Below are 13,229 nucleotides of genomic sequence, written 5' to 3' on the forward strand. Positions count from 1 at the left end.
GCAGTGGATGCTGCATGCCTCCAGGGCTGGCTCCACGAGGCCTGAGGGCCCCACCCGCCATGCTGCACACGCACCTGCACACACACAGCTGCACGCACGCACCGGTGTGCGCCTCCAGACGGAGCCCTGGTCTGCAGAGCCCTTCTCCTCCGTGGCTCTGCTCAGGGTGCGCCTCATTCACCTGGTCACGGCCCATCTTCCCATCTGGATCATGTGTCCCTCCCGGGAGGGCCCCGGGGCACCCCCTCTGCCCAGGCTGGACACTGGTAGCTACTCAGAGAATGACGCACGCAGAGAAAAGGCCAGGTGGACGTCCCAGAGGTTGGGGACCATGCCTTACACTCACTGAGGACATCAGAGAGAGACAGATCCTCACTTCCAGGGCACGCACGCACAGGTGCACACATGCACACACACCCCTTCCTTCCCATAGGAGTGTGCAGGACGAGGGGGGAGGTATGGAGCAGGACTTCCTGTGGCCAGAAGGCCACTCCTGGGCACAGATGTGAGTGCCTCTCCCAGTCCACTCTGGGGGGTAGTTCCGTGCCCACCACAGCCCCCTCCCCGGGCCCAGAGGGATGGTGTGGAGAAGATGGGTACACTGCTTCCAGGAGCCCCCTTGCCTCTGGTTCTGTGATTCCCCAGGGCCCCTCTGTACAACTGCACTCCCACCCTCCCTGAGTCCCTTCTGGGCCCACATCCCAGGCCTGGCAGGACTTGGGAAAGATGCAAATTCCATCCCTCCTGATCCCAGCCCCTCCTGGACCCAGCCTCTCCTGATCCCAGCCTCTCCTGATCCCAGCCCCTCCTTACCCAGTCCCTCCTGATCCTAGCACCTCCTGATCCCAGCCCCTCCTCGAAAGGTCCAGAACCTCACAGCTTCCTCACTCTGACTTATAGCCCTGAGGCAGAAAGCCCCGAAAGCTGGGCTGAGCCGAGGCCTGGCAGAGACGTGCTGTCCACCCCCCAGAGAGCCGGTACTCTCACCAACCCCACAGATGCCTGGGGTGGACAGGAAGGAGTGAAGACAGGTAGCCAGGACCCGCATTCCTGGGCCAGGTTTCCAGAACAGAGCACCAGCTTGGGTGTTCAGACAAGCAAGGCTGACCCTCCACCAGTTCCAAGGTCAGATGTCTGAACTCGAGATGTCAGGGCTGTGCTCCCTCCCAGGGCTCCAGGGGTGGGTCCCTCCCACCTCGTCCAGCTCCTAGGGGCTGCCGGCAATCCTGGGCCAGTGGCCATGTCACCCCAACCTCTGCCTCTGTGGCCATGTGGCCTCCTCCCTGCGTGTGTGTCCATGTTCCCCTCTTCTGTGAGGCCACCAGTCCCTGGATTGCAGCCTCAACTTAACCATCACGTCTGCAGGGTCCCTACTTCCAAATAAGGTCGGGTTCATGGGTTCCAGGGTTGGGACACAGGGGGTTCGCAGGTCCCAGGGTCAGGACTTGCATATATCTCCCACGGGCACAGTTCAACCCCAGGAGCCACCACTGCACTGTATGGGCACCGTGTGAACAAGGGCTGCCCCCCTTGCACCTTGGTTTCCCCACACATAGGTCTGAGGGACACAGGGCCCGACCCCTTTAATGAGCATGCAAGGAACACTGACCCCAGCCCCAATCTCCACCAACTACTCCTGCCTCAAATCACCCATCACTAAGACTGGGACCTCCTCACCCGGGTGCCCGGCATGCATGCCAGCCCTGAGGCAGCCTCATATCCAGCTTGGGAAACAACCAGTTCCACACCTTCAGCAGGCTGGGCGAGGCAAGGGGCATGGGGAGGACTCCCAAGGAGCCAAGGAACAGAGGGCTGGCGGAGCAGGGACTCACTACAGCCACCTCCTCCAGGGAGAATGCCTGGCTTGCCTCCACACCACCCTGACCCCATCCCATCTCCATTCTCCCCACAGGAGGTGGTTCTGGCCATCTGATCCTGGCACTTGAGGCCTCCAGAGCCACAGCCAGGGCCCCAGGCCCCTGGACCCTTGTCCTCCAGTTTTCCTGCCTCTGGGCCTTTGCACAGCCAGGCAAGCTGCCCAGGTGCCTCTGTGAGCAAGAGGCTGTGCTCTGGTGCCAGACCTGTAAGAAAACAGAGAAAGGGAAGGAGGCAAGGTGGTGCTGTGTGAGAGCAGCATGTGGACCATAAGAGGCAGGGATGCTGGCTGAGCAGGGCCTCCCAGGGTCTGGGCGCTCTGGGCCTGTTTGCTCATCTCTAAAGTGGGGGCCACACCGTCCCCGCCTTGGGAGTCTTTGCGAGTTGGTGAGCCGAGGCTGGAGGGATGTTCAGGGCCTGGCGACAGGCATGGGGAGCAGGAGTGTCCCCGTTGCTTGTCCCCATGAGGGTCAAGGCTGAAAGGAAGGGCCTCACACTGGCCACCTGCCTGCCAGGACGGGGCGTGGCCGCCCCAGAGAGGAGAGGATGAGGGCCCTGCCTTCCCACCCCTCTGGGACTGGGGGCCCCTCTGTGGGGGGCTCTGGTGGGGGCTAGGCAGCAGGCCAGAAAGCCGGGACACCCCGGGACGTGCCCCCCCTCATGGGCACCCACAGGGTGCACCCAGCACCCAGAGACGGGCCCCGCCCCAACGCTGGGGTGGGGGAAGCGGGGCCAGACAAAAGGCTCTGTGTGGCGCTGAGGCTGGGCTAGTATTTATGGCGGCCGGGAGTTTAAGAAAACAGGGCCCTTCCGTCCACGGGCGAGCGCGGCCGGTGGGGGAAGCCCGGAGCTAATTAAATCTGCGCGGCCGGGGCCACAGAGGCCGATTGTGCGGCGAGAGCATGTTAATGCGCATTTTAAATATTTATTGTAACTGAGGTAGGTTATGAAAACAGACATCTCTCCTTTCAACACTCGGTGCGCCAGATTTAGGGCTTGTCTGGCCGCTGAGTGATTTCGCAGCAGTCGGCGGGGCCGGGAGCCCATCCATCACGCCCGCGAGAGGCCGGCCGATGGTGAAAGATTAGCGGCCTGATTTACGGCCAGCGGCCGTGAGTGGGTGGGGCAGCTGCACACCTGTCCGGGTCGGTGGGCGCCGGGGGTGCCCATGGCCGGCCCGAGGCTCCACGCCCCCCCTCCTGGGTCCTCCCTGGCCAGGCGGGGGCAGGAGGGGAGGTCCTGGGTACCCTGCTTCTCTTTGGGCCTCAGCATTCTCCTCCGGAGTATGGGAACAGAGCAGCCACTGACGACGCAACGTTTGCCAGTTGCCACGGCGGGAAGGCTCCAGCACAGTCAGGCTCCGACTGGCAGCCTGGCGACACCAGAGGTAGAGCCTGCAGGGCCGTGAACAATCAGCTCTTTGAGCCGGTGCAGCCGCAGGGCCAGCCCACGCCTGTGGTGGAGCCTCCCTGACACCCAGTGCTCAGAAGGGGCTGCCACCCTTCCTTCTGTGCCGGAGCTCCTGGCTCGCCCGAAGTGCCAGAGCTTGGGAGAGGACCAGGCAGGCTGTGAGCAGGTGGGGCACTCTCGTAGGGAGCACTGGGGGCACGAGCACTAGGGAGCCAGGCGGGAAGGGTCGGCTGGCGCCTGGGAGCAGTCAGTCCTGTGTCCTCCGGGCATCAATGTCCCCACCTGTCACACAGGTTGTAGGCTGTCTGTTGTAACTGGAGCCAGCGCCGGGGTTGCAGCCGACCTCCTGGGAGGGGCTGGATTCTGTGGGTTGGGACTGGGATGAGAGGAGCCCCAGGCCAAGCAGGTGAGGGGTCTGCTGCAGGGTGGGGAGCTCCACTGGGTCCTCTAACTTGCAGCCATCCTCTTAGAAGTCTCCAGGGACAAGTACCCTGCTTCCTGCATCCGTCCTAGCCCTGTGCTCAGCTGAGCAGACCCCAGGGACATTTCTGAGGTCTGTCACGTCTACTCTAAGAGACTTCTGGCCTCATGCAGAGAAGGAATCCTCTTTCAGACCTCCTACTTGCACACCCCCGTGATGGGCAGCTCACTACCTTACAAGCAACTTTTGTCCACTGTCCCTCACTTACCTACGTTGGCAACAGCTCCCATGGGAAGCAGGCAAGACCTTACTTCCATATGGGCAGGACAGCAAAGGCAATGAGGAAGTGACCACCTCTTGGCACCTGCAGCTGTTGCCCCAATGTGCCCACTTCTGTGGTGGCTCAGCCTCCTAATGTCCTCCTGTGGCTCCTGTGGCAGGGTGTCAAGGCCCCTTACCACGTCCCTGTGCCCCCACCCTCCTTACCGACCGCCCTCCCCCAGCTGTGGGACCGTTCCAGGCTGCCTCCGAGCTAATGGGAGCCATCCCTAGTGGGGGACAGGGACCGAAGCCTGCATCGGGCGCCCCACACTGGGCCCTTCTTCCCACTGACACCTCCGCTGACGTCCCCGCTGTGGGCGTTTCCTCCAGACGCCAGCTGGCCTCCGACTGCAGCCCGAGGGGCGGGACGCTGGTGCTGGGCCCTCACGCTGCTCGAGCCGGGGCGGGCACAGCAGCTGGGCTCCCAGACAGGCACGCGTGTGCCCATCCTGCCAATTAGGCCCAGCGGCACCGTCAGATCTGCTCGTTAGCGGAGCTTGGAGGGAGAGAGCAGGCGGTGCGGCCGATCGATGGGGGCCACGTCGCCTGCCTGCATGGACGGCCCCCCGCCTTGAGGATCAATGCCCCCCCTCCGTGGGGATGAGTGGGGAGAACAGAGGCTCCCTGAAGCTCTGGCCCAGTGGGAGGGAGCCTCCCAACCCCCATGCCTGATTCTAGGGTCCCCCAAGCCCACAGGCCCTGAGTGGTAAGACTGCACACTGTCCGGGTTTGCAGAAACAGAACAAGACTCAGAGACTCGCCTCAGCTGCCCAGCTGGTCCCTCAGGCGACCAGAGCAGACATCTCTCCTGTGGTCAGGACAGAGGGACCACGCTTCTGACACCAGAGAGGTCAGGAGCCCGGGAAGGCAGCATGCTGACCCGCTGTGCACCCTTAGACAAGCCCATTGACCTCTCTGGGCCTCTCAGTTTCCTCCAGCTTCCCCCGCCAAGATCCCTGGGGGCTGAGCCCAGCAGGCAGGGTGGAGGCAAGCATGGAGGATGGCCAGCGACTCCCACAAACTTCCTGGCCAAACCCCAGCCCAGGCTGTCGGGAGGGGCTGGGGCATGGGGTCAGCCTCTTGTGGAGTCAGGATGGGATGGTTCCGTGGGGTCTCCAGTGCCCGCGGCCTGGTCCTTTCCATGCCACCACACGTGGGCACATGTGCCCACATGTACAGGGACAGGTGTGCTCTGACAGACATGGACACCTCCCACCTGAGGAACCGCTTCACACCCAGGCCTATGTATGCACACACACGTGAACATCCGTGGGTCTGCACACCAGCATGCATGTGTGAACATTCGCCCTTGCTCAGGCACCTCCTCCCACACCCTCAGACCCTCCAGCTCCCTCCACGGCGTGGACGTGCTCACACACCACACGTACACCAAAACACACACCTCACAAACACCCACATGCCCCAGGGAGGGCTCCTGATGTACGCCCACTCCTAGGCATGCACGTGAACATGCGCATCCACGTGCATGTACCCTAGTCCAGCTGCGTGCACACGGGGCACGCTCCTGGCTCCCTGAGCCCTGAGTTGGTGCTGGGTGTGTGTGCTGGCAGCTCGGGTAGGCGGCCTCCACCTGCCTCGGGGCCACCGTCTGAGCCCTTCGTGAATTGCGTCTGGGGGCAGCAGGAGCAGGTGTGGCCAGTGTGGACAGGAAGGCCCCTGTCCTGCCAGCATCCACTCGGCTATCTCTGGGTGACACTGACCTGCAGCCCCCAGCCCTCCCGGGGCAGCGACACCAGGGAGCAACTCACCCTCTTAGAGCCGAGTCCTTGGTGTGTGAGCCCCCTCTCTCTTCCGAAAGGACCCAGAGCTCTTTAAAGAGATGTTGGTTCCAGGGCTGGGCATCAAGGGGACAAGAGGGGCCCAAATGCCCTCTGCCAGGAAGGGGTGGGACCATCAGGTGCCAGCTCCAACTGGCCAGTCTGGGGCCACGCCAACATTAGCATGGGTAATGATGTGGGCGGATTTGAACTCGGCCAAAGTGGCATCTATGTCAAAACTGCAACAAGCACATAATTGAGGACATGGGGACTTCGGTGACCAATGGGGCATTTGCAGTCCCAAAATGCTGCCTCTCAAGAACGCACTAATTACAAAGGAAGCAGCTTTATGGCGGAGCATTCTGGCAGACATGCCGTCTATCAGAGGTCAAAGCCAAGAAGGAACGAAACTAAATCAAGGCCTTCCCAGGACGCAGGACACAGGAGCTGGCCCCTGGAGAGTGTCCTGTGTACTCTGCCTAACCGTGAACCTCATTCTGAAGGAACAGCAGATTCAGTGCCCACAACATGGCCTGTGAACTTCAGGTGCCAAGGTCACAGAGGCCAGAGAGGCTGCTCCAGATTGAAGGACACTGAACAGACCAAGACAGCCAAATGCAACCTGCAAGTCTGAGGCGGACCCTTCTGCTCCGCAGGGCATCACCGGGACCCCTGGTGGGGCTGGAATGGAGCCTGAGGAACAGAGTGATGTATCAGCATGCTCCTGCATGCTCCTGCTGGGTAACAAACCATCCCCAAACTTAGCAGCTTAAAACAATAACCATTGTATGATTTCTACCTACTTTGGTGTAAGGAATTCAGACAGTGCTCACCTAGGTGACTCCTTTCTCTGTCATTGAAGGTCACACAGCAATTCTCACCTCCCCAGCATGGGGCTGGGGCTGGTCCAGGGGATGCCCTGGATCTGGGGCTGGTGGGGCTGGTGCCCTGGGTCTGGGTCTGGTCCGGGGGGGTGCCCCAGATCTGGGTCTGGTCCAGGAGGGTGACCTAGATCTGGGGCTGGTCCGGGAAGTGCCCTGGGTCAGGGTTGGTCCGGGGAGGGGATGCCCTGAGTCTGGGTCTGGTCCAGGGGGTGCCCTGAGTCTGGGTCTGGTCCAGGGGGTGCCCTGGGTCAGGGTTGATCTGGTGAGGGAGTGCCCTGGGGCTGGGGCTGGTGGAGTTGGTGCCCTGGGTTGGGGTCTGGGTCTGGTCCGGGGGTTTTGCTGGGTCTGAGTCTAGTCCGGGGGGGTNGGGGGCTGCCCTGGGTCTGGGTCTGGTTTGGGGGGTGCCCTGGGTCTGGGTCTGGTCTGGGGGGGTGCCCTGGGTCTAGGTCTGGTCCAGGGGGGTGCCCTGGGTCTGGGTCTGGTCCAGGGGGATGCACTGAGTCTGGGTCTGGTCTAGAGGGGGTGTCCTGGATCTGAGTCTGGTCTGGAGGGGGTTCCTTGGCTCTGGGTTGGTCCAGAGAAGGGGTGCCCTGGATCTGGGGCTGGTGGGGCTGGTGCCCTGGGCCTAGGGCTGGTCCAGGGGGATGCCCTGGGGCTGGGCCTGATCTGAGGGTGCAGAGGTGGGGACAGATGGAGAGCTGGACTCAGATAAGACAGCTGGGCTGCATACCAAGGGGGGCTTCTCCATATCGGGAGTCTGGGGTAATCAGATTTCTTCTGCAGCAGCAAGGCTCCCAGAGAGAGGGTCCCAAGAGGTGGGAGAGGAGAAGTTGTGGGCCTTCAGTGACCCAGCTCAGGGGTCCAGACAGCATGTCTGCCACATCCTATTGGTCAAGCAAGTCACCAGATTGACAGGGAAGGGTTTTGACCCCGACTCTCGCCTCTCCTCAGGATCAAGCTGCAGCCTGGCATTCCCAGCTGTGGTCAGCCTGCACCCCTCACTCCACACAGGCCTCCCACCCACATGCCCCTGCCTCCATCCTCCATCCTCCACCCCTCTGCACAGGCCGTGCCTTCATAGGAGGCCCTGTGTGTTTCCAGATGCAGAACGTGGAGGCCCAGGGATACCCTGTGACTGGTTTGAAGTCACTGAAAGAGACATGCTGATGTCCAGACACACATCACACAGGCCACATGGTTTGTCACTTGTTTCTAAGAGCCAGAGTGGAAGAGGTCAAAAGGAGCAGGTGACATCACTTGTCAGATCACACTTTGTTTAGCCCGACAGATCCGAAGCATGACCATCTCCACAGGTAGGAAACACCAGCCGCTTCCTTGTCTGGGGGACCCCCGTGCCCTCAGTGCACACAGCCTGACCTGGCTCAGACATGCCTTCGCTGCGCTTGGGCTGGCACCTTCCGCCCAGGGCAGTGCGGGGCAGGGACAGCAGCCAGAGAGGCAGGCAGTGTGCTGCCAGCTCCCAGCCCCCACCCAGTGCCAAGGCCTCTGCCCACCCCTCCGGCCTGGCTGGGAGCTCCGCGAAGCCGCAGTGCCCTAGCCGGAGGGCATCGCTGTGTAAAGAGCTGTGGCTGGTCCTAATCCTTAGGAAAATAGCAGCCTGCCTTGGAGCTTCAAACATGCAAACACCTACTTAGCATGGTGATGGGGAGAGAGCCCTGGCCCACCCTTCCCCCTCGGGGAGTGGGCTCTCAGTGGGGCCAGGCTGTGGGCACCTACTGTCCCCATCTGGGCAGCTCTGGACCAGGAGTTTTCTTTCCATTCCTGTGACTTCAGAGCAGATGTCCCGCTTGCTCCAGTAGGGCCGGGAGGGAAGATGGTCCCCACCCCTGTAGATAGGTTCTCTTCCCATTGCACAGAGGGAAAAACTAAGGGCCACATGGGCACTTAGCCTTCCTGTCCAGAGCCACCTGGCCAGTGAGCTCAGACTAGAGCCCAGGTGTGGCTTCTGATGTCACTCAGTCCCTCTGGGAAGGGGGAGGATAACAGTCCAGCCTGGGCCCTGCTCTGGCCCAGATGAACAGCAGGAGCCACAGGACCTCAGGGCCAGCCCCCTTGGGGAGGTGCCTCGACCCCCACACGGGGGTCCTGAGATAGGTAGGCCCCAGGTCAGCGTTCAGACCCCAGCCTTGCAGATGCAGCGGATGACCTTGGTGACAGGACCCACTCCCCCGGGGACAAGTGGACAAACGCATGTGGACCTCCCGTCCCCACACAACTTCTGGCTTTTGGTTTTGCTCCAAAATCAGTCAATTTCTCACTGCCACCTAAGAGACTTTTCAGAGGTGGCTGTCGGCATTGAAAATGACCAGGTATCCCCAGCAGGCTGTCTCTGGTCTGGCCCAACCTGGCCCCCGAGTCCTGGCTCAATGTGCGTCCCACCCAAGGTCAGGTCTCCTGGGGGGAGCCCACATGGTCCCCATTCCCTCATCACCCTCCCCTGTGGAGGCAGCAGGGTCACCAGGGCCTGGAAGTGTTACAGAATGCTAGTCCCTGGAACAAGCCACAGTGGACTCTCACACAGGACATCTCCATAGGTGGTGGCCCCACAGAATTCTTTAATGTGGTAAAATACACATAGCATCCACCACCTTCACCGTTTTCAGTGAACAGCTCAGGGGCACCGAGCACATGCACACTGCTATGTGGCCATTACCACTGTCCGTCTCCAGAACGTTCCATCTCCCCACACTGAGACTCTGTCCCCATTACACACTGACCCCTCCCTCCCCCAGGCCTCCCACTCCACCATCTGTCTTCAGAACTTTCCATCCACCCCAGTTGAAACTCTGCCCCTGGTATACATGGACCCCCACCTGCTCCCCCAGACTCGGCCCTGCTGTCTACTGTCTGTGAGTCTGGCAAGCCCGGGACCTCGTGTGAGTGGACTGTATGGTATTCGTCCTTTAGTGTCTGGCTTATGTCATTCAGCATAATGTCCTCAAGGTCCATCTATGTTGCAGCAGGTGACAGTTCTTCCTGTTGAAGGTTAAACAATATTCCATATATGGATGGACCACGTTTTGTGATCCCATTCATCCACTGGTGGGTTTTCACGTTTTAGCTCTTGTGAATAATGTTGCCATGAGCACGGGAGCTCAAAGATTCTGTTCAAGTCTCTGCTTCCAATTCTCTCTCTCTTTTTTAAGTTTACTTATTTTGAGAGAGAGAGAGAGAAAGAGAGAGCATACACAAGCAGGGGAGGGGCAGAGAGAGAGGGAGAGAGAGAGTCCCAAGCAGGCTCCACACTGTCAGCACAGAGCTGGACTCCAGCCTTGAACTCACAAACTGTGAGCCGAAATCAAGAGTCGGACACTCAGTCGATGGAGCCCCCCAGGCGCTCCCACCTGCTTTCACTTCTTTTGGGCCCAGATGGAGGAGTGGGGCTGTTGGCTAATGTGGTGATTCCACGTGTGAGTGTTTGAGGGGCGTCTGCCCTGAGTTTGACAGCAGCGGCGCCATCGTACGTTCCCACAACGACGCTCCCAGGCTCCTGTGTCCCCACGTCATCGCCAGCACTTGTTATGTTGTTTGGTGTATGTGTGCATCTACATATATATTAGGTGTGTGTATGTTAGATGTATGTGTGTGTGTGTATGTATATTAGGTGTGTATACGTGTGCATATATATTAGGTTGTGCAATTGTATGTATGTATATATATGTGTGTGTTGTGTGTATCTGTATATATATTAGGTGTGTATATGTATGTGTGTGTATATTAGGTGCATGTGTCTGTGTATTGTGTGTATCTGTATATATATTAGGTGTGTGTGTATACATTAGGTGTGTATGTGTGTGTATTAGGTGTGTATATATGTGTGTATATACATATATTAGATGTGTGTATGTATATGTGTATGTTAGGAGTATGTGTGTATGTGTGTGTATATATTAAGTGTATGTGTGTATACATTGGGGTGTGTGTGCATGTGTGTGTGTATTAGGAGTGTGTGTGTGCACGTGTGTGTATACATTAGGTGTGCGTGTGTGTGTGTTTATTAAGCATCCTAACAAGAGTGAAATTGTCCCATGGAATCTTTGAAATAATGTATTTCTTAGAGAAAGCACCTTGGTGCCCCACCTGCTGGGTACTGAACGTGCTATCCAGTCCATGTGGTGGGGCCTGAACGCACTGTCCAGACCTGTCCACGTGGTGGGGACTGAATGCATGTGCTGTCCGATCCAGTCCACGTGGTGGGGACTGAATGTGTGTACTGTCCGGTCCAGTCCACGTGGTGGACGTGCGTGCTGTCCAGTCCTGTCTGCTCTGGGCCCCCGCCCCTCCCCCAGCTCCTGGAGAAATGTTTCCCTGCTTGCAGACAGGTGGGTCCCCATGATCGGTCCCGGCCCCGGGCCTTCCTGCATGCTGACTCCTACTTCTCCCCCTGGCCCCCAGCTGAGGGACACCAGGGTGTCACACACCTCAGCCTGCGGTGGCCAGGCCGCTGGAGGGGGTTGTCAGAAGCCCTGAAAGACTGTGGTGCCAAGCCCTGCCATTGACAGAACAGTAGCGGCACGACCCAGAAACTGCCTGGCCGCCAAGCACACTCACATACACACACGAATGGTCAGAAACACATGCGGCTCCCAGGGGGAGCTGGCGCCCAGGTGAGGACCGGTCGGGGGGGACACAGCCCGCACTCTGCTCTGCCTGCAGGGGAGGGGGCACAGGCTGTTGATAAGAAGCCAGCCCGCCAGCCCACCAGCCCGCCACCCCAGGAGCTCCCAGCCTCAAGCCCAGCTTGCCAACCCTCCCCCTCCTTGAGGCCTGGCTCCTGGGGCCCACGAGGGAGGTCAGGAGTGCCACAGGTGGGGGGCACGCTAGTATGTGGACCCTGGGAGAGGCTCAGCGTGGCCCCAGGTCGGTATATCAGCCCAGCCGCTGGCCCGTCAGCCAGATGGCCGCGACAGCAGGGAGAAAACAACCTGCCACAGCATTGCAGGCTGGTTCACGGCGGGGCCCCCACAACCCACTCTGCTGTGAATAAATGTGACAAAATTGCCAATTACAGAAGGGAGCCCTCAACGTCAGGCGGCCAGGCTGGCCGTGGCTGTGCCCGGGAGCCGACACCGCCAGGGAGGTGGACGGAGCACGGTGCCAGGATGAAGGGTAGCTGAGCCGGGGCAGGTGGCTCCCCAGTGGCTAGGGGCCCCACGGGAATGGGGGGGTCCCCCCTGCTCCCCAGCCCAGCTCCAGCTACTGCTTGGGCCCACACACCTGACACCCCGCAATTGGCCCTGCCCACCCTCTGTCGCCTGGGTGGGGCAGTGCCCCCCCCCCAGGAAGGGGACAAGGATGGGTGAGGGCCCACGTGTGACCTGGCCCTCAGCTCTGGAGCACCTGAGGCCTGGGTGTCATGACACCACCCTCCTTCCCTGGGGCCACAGAGGAGGCCCAGAGCCAGGCAAGGACTCGCCACCGTCTCACAGTAGCCAGAGAGTAGAACTGAGAAGCTCGAATCTCCTCCTTCTGTGTTCAGCCTACCCTCCCCTGGGACCAGCAGTCCCCTTTTTCACCCCATCACAGCCTCATGTCGGAGCCCAATCTGCCCTGTCAGGTGACCCTGGGCCGTCCCTGCCACTTGAAGTCGGTATAGGATCTGCTTTCATTGGTTCCAGTAAGGCTGAGGCCACCGCTCTGACAGGAGAGTACCATTTTTCATTTCCCCAGAGGAGGGGCAGGCCCGGCGGGGCCACACAGGGAAGCATGGCCCGCAGAGGCGGGTGGTATGGTGGGTGGAGCACAGCCCAGAACACTTATGCTTCTCAGGGGAAGGCAGAGTCAGCAGCTGAGCAAGTGTAGGATTGGGTAGTTTGAAGAATCTTGGTGGCTTTGGGCTATTGGGAGACTGGCTCTTATCCAGTACCAGGCCGCAGGTGACTTAGAGCAGTGAAAGATTGGGCTGGGGTGTGGGAACCTGACAGAAGAAGGGTTGTGTATGGGCTTGGACGGGTTGGTTTTACCCCTAAGACTGGCCAGCCCAGGGAGGGCGTTTTCTCCCTGGCCACAAGGCCCCTGACATATCAAAGCATCATAAAATACAAAAAGTAAAAACCGTGGTTGATATACCACCTGCCCCTCTGCAGGTCTCAACTTCTATCTGCAAAATGGGAACTTTGACCAGGTGGGGCCCCCACTTGGCTCCTCACCTGCACCCCAGGGCCTTCTGTGCTCTCTGCTGCTGCCCTGAACCACCTCTCCATGGAGGGGCCATAGCTGGACTGTCCCCCGTGCTTCTTTTTCCTCTGCCAGTGGGTAACCAGGGCCCAAACAGCACAGACCTCGGCCTGGCTCCTTCCAGCCTCCTCTGGCCCAGGCACTGGAACTTTATGGACTTGGGTAACGTACCAGCTCTACCCTTTACCAGCTGAAAGATCAAATAGTACCCAGCCCCCAAATAGTTTATCTGAAAGACTGAGCAGAGTCCTGGTGCATGATGAGTGCTGAATAAATTATAGCTCTTATCACTGTGATCACCGTTATCACCTTCCCCACCATCACCACGTCACCACCATCATC

Source organism: Crocuta crocuta, unplaced genomic scaffold, assembly GCF_008692635.1.
Source record: "Crocuta crocuta isolate KB4526 unplaced genomic scaffold, BGI_CrCroc_1.0 scaffold273, whole genome shotgun sequence".
NCBI classification, from domain to species: Eukaryota; Metazoa; Chordata; class Mammalia; order Carnivora; family Hyaenidae; genus Crocuta; species Crocuta crocuta.